Here is an 8,733-nt window from a genome sequence, read left to right on the forward strand (position 1 = left end):
AAAAAATGGGCAGAAATTATAGTCCACTCATATACGGTAAAACTCAAAATGCAAATAAGTTCATAAAAAGATGCTCTATGAGTAATTAGAGAAATGAGAATTAAAACAAGCTTAAGACTTTAGTTTGTACTCAACAGTGACAAGCTTTATAATTTGATTAATATCAAATGTGAAGAATATGTAGGCAGTATCTTCATATTCTAATCGTGTATCTTGAATGACCATTTTGAGAAAAAAATTTGACCTCATTGGTGAAAAAATTATGCATTTCCATTATGACTCAGCAATTCCATTTGTGAAAATAAACCCAAGAACAACTTTGCTAAGATATGTGTGAACATGTTCAACACAGCAATATGTTGGAAGCTATCTATGTACCCATTAAAAGTGGAAATGTTATGCAAATTGTGAAATACCCATATGATAGAATACCATTCAGTAAGCATAAGGAATACACAAAACCTACAAAATATAAAATGAATATAAAATATAAATATGTCAGAAGAAGAGTATTGAGTAAAAATGTAAAAATAATTTACATTTGTGGCATAATAACAGTTACGTCTATTTTTAAATACATATATCCACACAAAATAACCTAATAGTATAGGAAACCATACTCACCTCCCTTACAGTCATTCTCTATTTTCTTTCTCTCTCTTTTTTCTTACAGCTCTGATCACTCCATTGTTATGTCGAGGTTGCAGTAAATCACTAAGTCGATCTTAAAGCAGAAGATGGAAAATTTATTCACCAACTGGTGGGCCAAGGAGCAGGCTGCAAACCTATATCCTTTGACCCCCCTCTAGAGGTTAGAATATACCTTTTATACCATAAGTAAATCATGTCAGTGCATTAATCATAAGTGGCTGTTGCTAGGATTTAAAACCATAAACAAACATCACGAGATCTAAAATCATAAGCAGAAGGGGGAGTGGGTCAAAAGGACCCTAGCTGAGTTCAAGTTAAAGGATGGTTACTAACGTCTAGACAATCATTCTCTGACAGAGTACATTGTCCAAGAAAAATGGGAACCAAAAAGAGAAGGATTTTACATTGTATAAGAATTGCCATTTTGTGTTGCCCAACATGCTATGCTAAGCAACTGTGATGAGTTCAGAGCGGGGGTGGGGGGTGTTCCCATAGAAGCATTTCTTACATGACATGGAGTCTCAGAGTAAAACGGAGTTTGTCTGGTCATTGCCCATAGAGCCTGGCCCGTAACAACATGAACTCAATTATTAGTGTTTTTGAAAATCATTAATGTATTTTAATTTATGCATCTTTCGTCCAAACAGATAAGCATCTCAAATTCACAATTATTTTTTTTCCTTGGAGAGTTTTTGTTTGTTCTGATTTTTAAAATTAAATTTTTATTTAACAGATACATAAAAATTGTATAGATTGTTGGGTAACATGATGTTTCATTACATAACAAAGTGTTTAAATTTGGTTAAATATATTGATCTCAAATATTCAAAACATTAACATAATGTTATTTACAAACGTCTTCTTTATTATTATCATTTATGTTTTCTCTCTCTCTACCACTAGAGGGAAGTCACTCAGTCCATGCCATCTTTTCCCTAGTGGATATCAGCTCCTATGATAGTGTCTAGAACATGATACGAACTCTCACATTATTTTTAATGAATTGCATATTTAAAGTATACTGTGATTCATAAATAAATGAATGGAAACAAAATGTCTTCTGTAATAGGATTATCTTCAGGTGTTCATGGCTTATGAAGTTAAGTCAAGTCACCTAACCTCACTCACCATAATTTTGTTTTTGCCTCATTTGATTATACAGGATTCTTGGCTCCCTGAAAATTTTACTCAAGTCCTTCTGGACATCCTATAAACTGGTATCCCTATCTTTCTTGTTCTTCTTCTGACATGGCCATCCTTCTTGATGTCTTTTGCTCATGAAGCTGCCTAGAAAATGGCCAAGACCCATGTCCCTCCTAAGTACTCATGTGAGATGCTGAAGCCCACTCTAGGTAGGGTGGAGGATGACTCTGTGCACAACTCATCCTTAAAATTCCAATAAATGTGGTTTTTCTTCTATCAAGTTGACACATACCTTGCACCCCAACTCTCTCTCTATTACTTTGTAACCCCAGGCTACATTGAGGAGTCATTTCTCTAAACAAAGCCTGGATACATGATGTATCCTTTCCCTGTTTAATTGAGTAGATAAGCAAACAGAGATATAACTTCACCTTCTTCAATCTTCTTTAATCAAACAGCAAACCTTGTTTGTTATCTGTCAGTTTTTCTAAAGACTTCTAGAAATTTCATCATCCAATGAGTTTCCCAAATACCTGAACTCTGAATTTTACGTATTCCAAGCATTTCTTACCAAGACATTGAGAAATACAGAACTATTATTTTACTATTTAGTTTGGCTTATTTAGAGATGAAGACATGCTCCTGCAGCCAAGGCAAAACTTGGAATCTTTTGATGCCTGGTCTCTAGGCTAGGTTTATTTTTCTATGTAAAGAAAGAGCCAGTAGTACTTCCCCTCCAACAATCTGTGGGTTTCCCCAATGTCCTAACTAAAATTATCTCCCTTTATAATACAGGCTCTCACAGCCTAGGCTGTGGTAAACAGTTCCTGAAAGTATAATACCACTGTCACTTTTGTCTTCTCAATTACTGCATTGCCGTCTAAGCAAATAAAAACGTTCTGGAATGAAGATTCAGTAAACTGCTCTTTGGCTCCATAAGGGAATGGTTCAGAAAGAATCTCATAAAGGCATTTTTTTTTTTTTTTGCTAAGAGAATTGAATGTTATTTTCTCTCCTCGTGATTCATTGTTTTTTTTTTCTGTTTTTTATTGGTTGTTCAAAACATTACAAAGCTCTTGACATAACATATTTCATACATTAGATTCAAGTGGGTTATGAACTCCCATTTTTACCCCAAATACAGATTGCAGAATCACATGGGTTACACATCCACATTTTTACATAATGCCATATTAGTGACTGTTGTATTCTGCTACCTTTCGTATCCTCTACTATCCCCCCTCCCCTCCCCTCCCATCTTCTCTCTCTACCCCATCTACTGTAATTCATTTCTCTCCTTGTTTTTTTTTTCCCATTCCCCTCACAACCTCTTATATGTAATTTTGTATAACAATGAGGGTCTCCTTCTATTTCCATGCAATTTCCCTTTTCTCTCCCTTTCCCTCCCACCTCATGTCTCTGTTTAATGTTAATCTTTCTTCCTCCCTGCTCTGTTCTTAGTTGCTCTCATTATATCAAAGAAGACATTCGGTATTTGTTTTTTAGGGATTGGCTAGCTTCACTAAGCATAATCTGCTCTAGTGCCATCCATTTCCCTGCAAATTTCATGATTTTGTCATTTTTTAGTGCTACATAATACTCCATTGTGTATAAATGCCACATTTTTTTATCCATTCATCTATTGAAGGGCATCTGGGTTAGTTCCACAGTGTAGCTATTGTGAATTGTGCTGCTTTGAACATTGATGTGGCAGTATCCCTGTAGGATGCTCTTTTAAGGTCTTCAGGGAATAGTCCCAGAAGGGCAATAGCTGGGTCAAATGGTGGTTCCATTCCCAGCTTTCCCTGGAATCTCCATACTGCTTTCCAAATTGGCCGCACCAATTTGCAGTCCCACCAGCAATGTACAAGTGTACCCTTTTCCCCACATCCTCACCAGCACTTGTTGTTTTTTTGACTTCCTAATGCCTGCCAATCTTACTGGAGTGAGATGGTATCTTAGGGTGGTTTTGATTTGCATTTCTCTGACTGCTAGAGATGGTGAGCATTTTTTCATGTACTTGTTGATTGATTGATTGTCCTCCTCTGAGAAATGTCTGTTCAGGTCCTTGGCCCATTTGTTGATTGGGTGATTCATTCTTAATGGTACAAATTTTGTTTTTAGAAGGTATCTTGGAGGTTTTCATTATTTTGTAATAACACACAAAAATCCACCCATTATTTCAAGTCACGAGTCAGAGTATATGGTGTGTATTTCACCCTTGGAGAGAAACCTGTTGTCTTACATTGGTTTGCTATGACAGAGTACCATACGCTTGGTGGCTTAAGCAACAGATGGTTGTTTATGGCAGTTCTGGAGCCTGGAAGTCTGAGATCATGGTGCCAAATGTGTTTGAACTCTTGGTGAAATACTGTCTCCTTTGCTTTTAGTAAGTGCACTAATCCTGTAACAAGGGCCCCACTCTCAGGTTATAATCTCTCCCTAATACCTCCCCAGAGACCTCACCTCCAAATACCACTACATTAAGGGTTAGGATTGTAACTTAGGAATTTGAGCAGGATGCACACATTCCATCCACAGTACCTGTAGTCAGTTTCTACAAGGGAATAGAGCTTGTCTCTATAGCAAAAGAGGATTTTCCCATTGCCTCACAGCTCTGGAGAACCCTTTCCTCAGAGAAGAAATTTTCCCTTCATACGTAAGCAAGTGTCCAATAGTGACGGTTTTTTAAAAAGAATAATAGACTCCTTCTAGAAATAGCAAGTTCCATGTGATCAGAGGTATTGAAGCCCAGGTTGGGTAGCTGTGGAAAATCTTTGAAAGCACCCAAAGGGCCCAGGTTCCTATCTGCATTTCTGAAAGTCCATTTTGGGGTTACAGCTGCACATAGCTTTAATCACTGTACGTCATTCTCAGGACTTAGGGGCAACAGTTTGGACTTACAGTTCAGGTCAAGCAGATCACTTTGGAGAAGGGCAAATAGATGTTTTTATGTTTTACTTGGCTCCAAAGGAGTCAGGGACAGAACTAGGATGAACAATATGATCAATGAAACTGACTCAGTAATGCAAAAACCGGGGCTAGCATTGCAGGGTGGGAAACTTTTGCAACCTTGCAAGTTCCCTGCACATAAAAACAAATGTGGAATCAGCAAACCAAAAGATGCTTTGTCATTTCTTTGTGAGAGATTTGTTGACATCATTCTTTCTTGTTTGAATTGCTGTCCCATCCACCCTATCTCTTTAATCTATGGAAATTTAGCTTTCTTGTTCCACATTAGAAAGAATCTTGCCCTTGAAATAATTCCTTGACTTATAACTCTCTGATTCATGCTTCCCATGTTTCTCATCTTTCTGTGCAGCACTTAGTAGGAGCTTCTCTTATAGCCGTTCGCTTGTTGTCCTACCTGTTGCTTTTATTCTGGAAATGTCTTCTTTTACTTGCCAGAAAATAAATTTTTGAGAACAGAGATCATGTCTAATAGATTTTTATGTTCCTTAAAATGTCTAATCCTGTGCTTTACAGCTAGTAAATCTCAGCAGATAGATATTAAATGATGGATGAATGACTAGAACATTCTGAATAGAGGAAAAGGGCAATGTTGCCTCGCTGCTGTAAGATTTTTTTCCCCCTTTCCTAACTCATTTTTTGGTCTTTTACTTCAGATGTTTGGCCTGAACAAGATGCAGTTCTTACCTGTCAGATACGGAAGGTGATGTGTGAGTGAGGTTAGAAAGAGGAAAAATACCAAGTCAAGTTCCTTATAGTGAGAGAGATCAGGATGAAGAAAGGTTACCTTTGGAAAGGTAAAGTGTATAAACAACGTGGTGTGTGAGAAAGGCAGGGTGATTTCAACCAACTTAACTACAAAGTAAGGAGTTTTAAAGTACTAATGACTCTTTTCCACATTTCCCTTTGGGCTCTATCCACAAGGAAAATATTCCTATATATTCTACAGCAATATATCTTATTTTTTAATATGTGCACTAACTGTCAGCCAGCTAGAAGCTGAAGTGGAGACATTGTACAGCTACCTTGGCACGATGTTCTTAATATATGTTCAGAGGGTTAATACCCAGTAAAGCAAAGAAGGTGATAGCCAGATATAACAGTCATGATCCTCAGGGTGGAAAGTAGAGTTGCCAGGAAAGCCAAAATATAATTTCTCCTATGGCTTTTCTTTCCAGGAAGTACTTCTGAAAAACACCTTTCTAGCACAATAATCATTGAGTCCAATTAAATATTTTTAGATACCACTAACAGCTCTTTTTTTTTTTTTTTTCATTTCCAGAAAATTCTGTATAGCTGGAAAGAACAGCAATGAAGAACAGGAACTGGTGTATTTGTGCTCAACTCCTACTGGGCATGTTTCATTTAATTTCCTCCGTTTTTATGACACTTTCCTGTGCTGCTACTCCAGACATTCGATAAAACACCTCACCGTATAGAAATCATAAGGGAAAGAAAATCTAAAGTCTGACTGACGTTCTGACTGTCTGATCACCAAGTGACCCCGAAAGGCAATCAGGAACAAATGTTCAGGACCCCAACAACCACTTCTCTGGAGTCACCTCTTGGTTTCTATGTGTAGGCTCTCCTACCTTTTTGTTCCTCTAATAGTTTTCCATCCTTTCCTACCTGCACTTGCCTTCTGTATCCTACCCACCTCCTTCTTGTCAGAAGAAAGAACACATTGGGGCATATCTTTGATTCAGTTTTTCATTCTTCAGCCACCTCTCTACAATTAGTTTTTCTAGTGCACAAACGAAAGTTCATTGCTTTCAGTCTTTTTATTTATTAAAAAGACAAGAGTCCAGGCACAGTAGCACATGCCTGTAATCCCAGTGGATCAGGAGGCTGAGACAGGAGGACCAAGCATTCCAAGCCAGCCTCAGCAACTTAGGGAGGCTTCAAGCAAGACAGTGAGACTCTATCTCTAAATAAAATACAAAGAAGGGCTGGGGATGGGGCTCAGTGTTAAAGTGCCCTTGAGTTTAATCTGGTGGTACCAAAAAATATATTAAAAAAAAGACAAGAACTAGTTATGAACATTATTTAGAGCAAGATCACAGAGTAATGGAGACAGGAAGGAATAATAATATGAGATGTTCAAGTCAAGAGTTAAGTACGTACTGAACTTTAGGCATCATGGAGTTTCAAGGAGAGGTGGAATTATCTGTCTGCATGGGAGAACAATAAAAATAAAAAAAGATTTGAAGTAAATAAAGAATACTATGTTTCTGGGAACTGATTTATCTAAGAAACCACTGTTTTTTGCTTATTCTCAATATTTTAATGAGTGTCAGACTGTTAACTAGAAAGAAAAATTCCCTGTCATATCACCGTTGAGAGGTATGGTAAATAAATTCCTTGGTTTAAAACAAAATCCTCCCTTTCTTCCCCTACTTCTTCCCCTTCTTCCTCCTCTCCTTTTCTTCTCTCCATTCATTCTTTTCTTTCTAATTTAATAAAAAAGCCACTGGGTGAGGGTGTGAACAGTCTCATCCAGGCAGTGGTGGGTGCAGCAGCCTGGAGAGAGCCTTCAGGACCTTGGTTAGGCAAGAACTATGGGCAGGGGCATTGGTAGCAGCTCGGTGGTGATTATTAGAGCAGTAGAAAGTTGGAGAAGATGTCTGTCAGGGATAGAGGGTGGTGAGGGAAGAGTATGGGATTTTGAATATTCGTAGGGTGAAGAGGTATCTACAAGAAGGAATGACAGGAGTAATTACTCAGAACAAGTTTGAGAGACCAAGCAGGTTGACGACTTGAAAGTATCAATGTGAACTCATAATTTTTTTTATAGAGATAGCTAGCTAAAAAGGTAGTATAATTATATATTTCCTACTGTTTTCTTTTGAGACAGTCTGGGAGCAGTGATATCCCAAATGTAATGAGCACATATTCACTTAGGTTTTGGTGTCTAAATACCATTTTTTCACTAAAAGGAATCATAACTTCTTGGAGAAATTACTGATTCCTCGGCTGGGTAAAAGAAAGTACAGATGAGCCAGAACATCTTTTTGTAGAGGTAAACAATAAAATGCTCCAAAAAATTATGAATCTATGTTAAGAAAACTCACAAGCCAGTTTGAAGAGTCTCTCATTAACCAAACCTGGTTCCATTTAATAAGTAGTGATAATAACACATTCCAACTTGTTGAATAAAAAAGGACTCCATGAGCTCATACCTGAATAAATGAATAAGAAAAGGTAGAAGATTTTCAAAATACATATATATACACAGAGAATGCCAATTAATAAGTACAAGAGGAATACTTTACAACCATCATAGTAATAAAGAATTCAGCAAATCCTTAATGCATGCAAAACATGAATGAAAGTTAGACAATGTCCCAAATATTTACATAATCAAATTACCTTTTTGCACAAAATACTTATAAACTACAAAAATAAAAGAAAGTATCTATACAATGAAGAAAGCTGGAAACTTTTTATCAAGTACTTTTGGCTAATATAAGCCCTATAGGACAAACTGAGTTTCTTTACAACTGGATGGAATGCAATAATATCACAGTGTCACTGCTCTTGATATTTCTGCTCAAAATACTTGAGTCCAGTCATGATGAAAAATCAACAAACCTAAATTGAAAGACACACTACAAACAACTGACCTGTAATTTTCACAAGTGTCAAGGTTACACACATGTCAAATATAAAAGGAATGAATCCAACTTGAAGGAGACTAAACAACTAAATATAATTAGGTCCTTTCTATAAAGGATTTTACTGGAAAATATGGGGAAATGTGAATAAAGTCTGTGTATTAGATAATAGTAACATATCCACTTAACTTTTTGATTTTTAATGGTTATTTTATATGGAACACTGTATTTCTTTGTAATAAACTTATACTAACATTTCCAGGAGACAATGGTACTTAAATTGGCAACTTAATTTAAAATAATTTTTAAAAAAGAAAAAAGTTATTGAATTATTCTTTTAAATTCTCACAACTTT

At 36.6% G+C, this 8,733-nt stretch overlaps 1 long non-coding RNA gene across 1 annotated transcript; it reads left to right on the forward strand.

Annotated features, from left to right (window-relative positions):
• Positions 1-677: 677 nt before the first annotated feature.
• LOC144370337 (uncharacterized) lies at positions 678-8,520 on the forward strand. Its single transcript, XR_013430321.1, has 2 exons — positions 678-811; positions 6,047-8,520. It is a non-coding gene; the product is annotated as an uncharacterized LOC144370337 (long non-coding RNA).
• Positions 8,521-8,733: the final 213 nt, after the last annotated feature.

This window comes from Ictidomys tridecemlineatus, chromosome 14 (assembly GCF_052094955.1).
Source record: "Ictidomys tridecemlineatus isolate mIctTri1 chromosome 14, mIctTri1.hap1, whole genome shotgun sequence".
In the NCBI taxonomy this organism is placed as follows: domain Eukaryota; kingdom Metazoa; phylum Chordata; class Mammalia; order Rodentia; family Sciuridae; genus Ictidomys; species Ictidomys tridecemlineatus.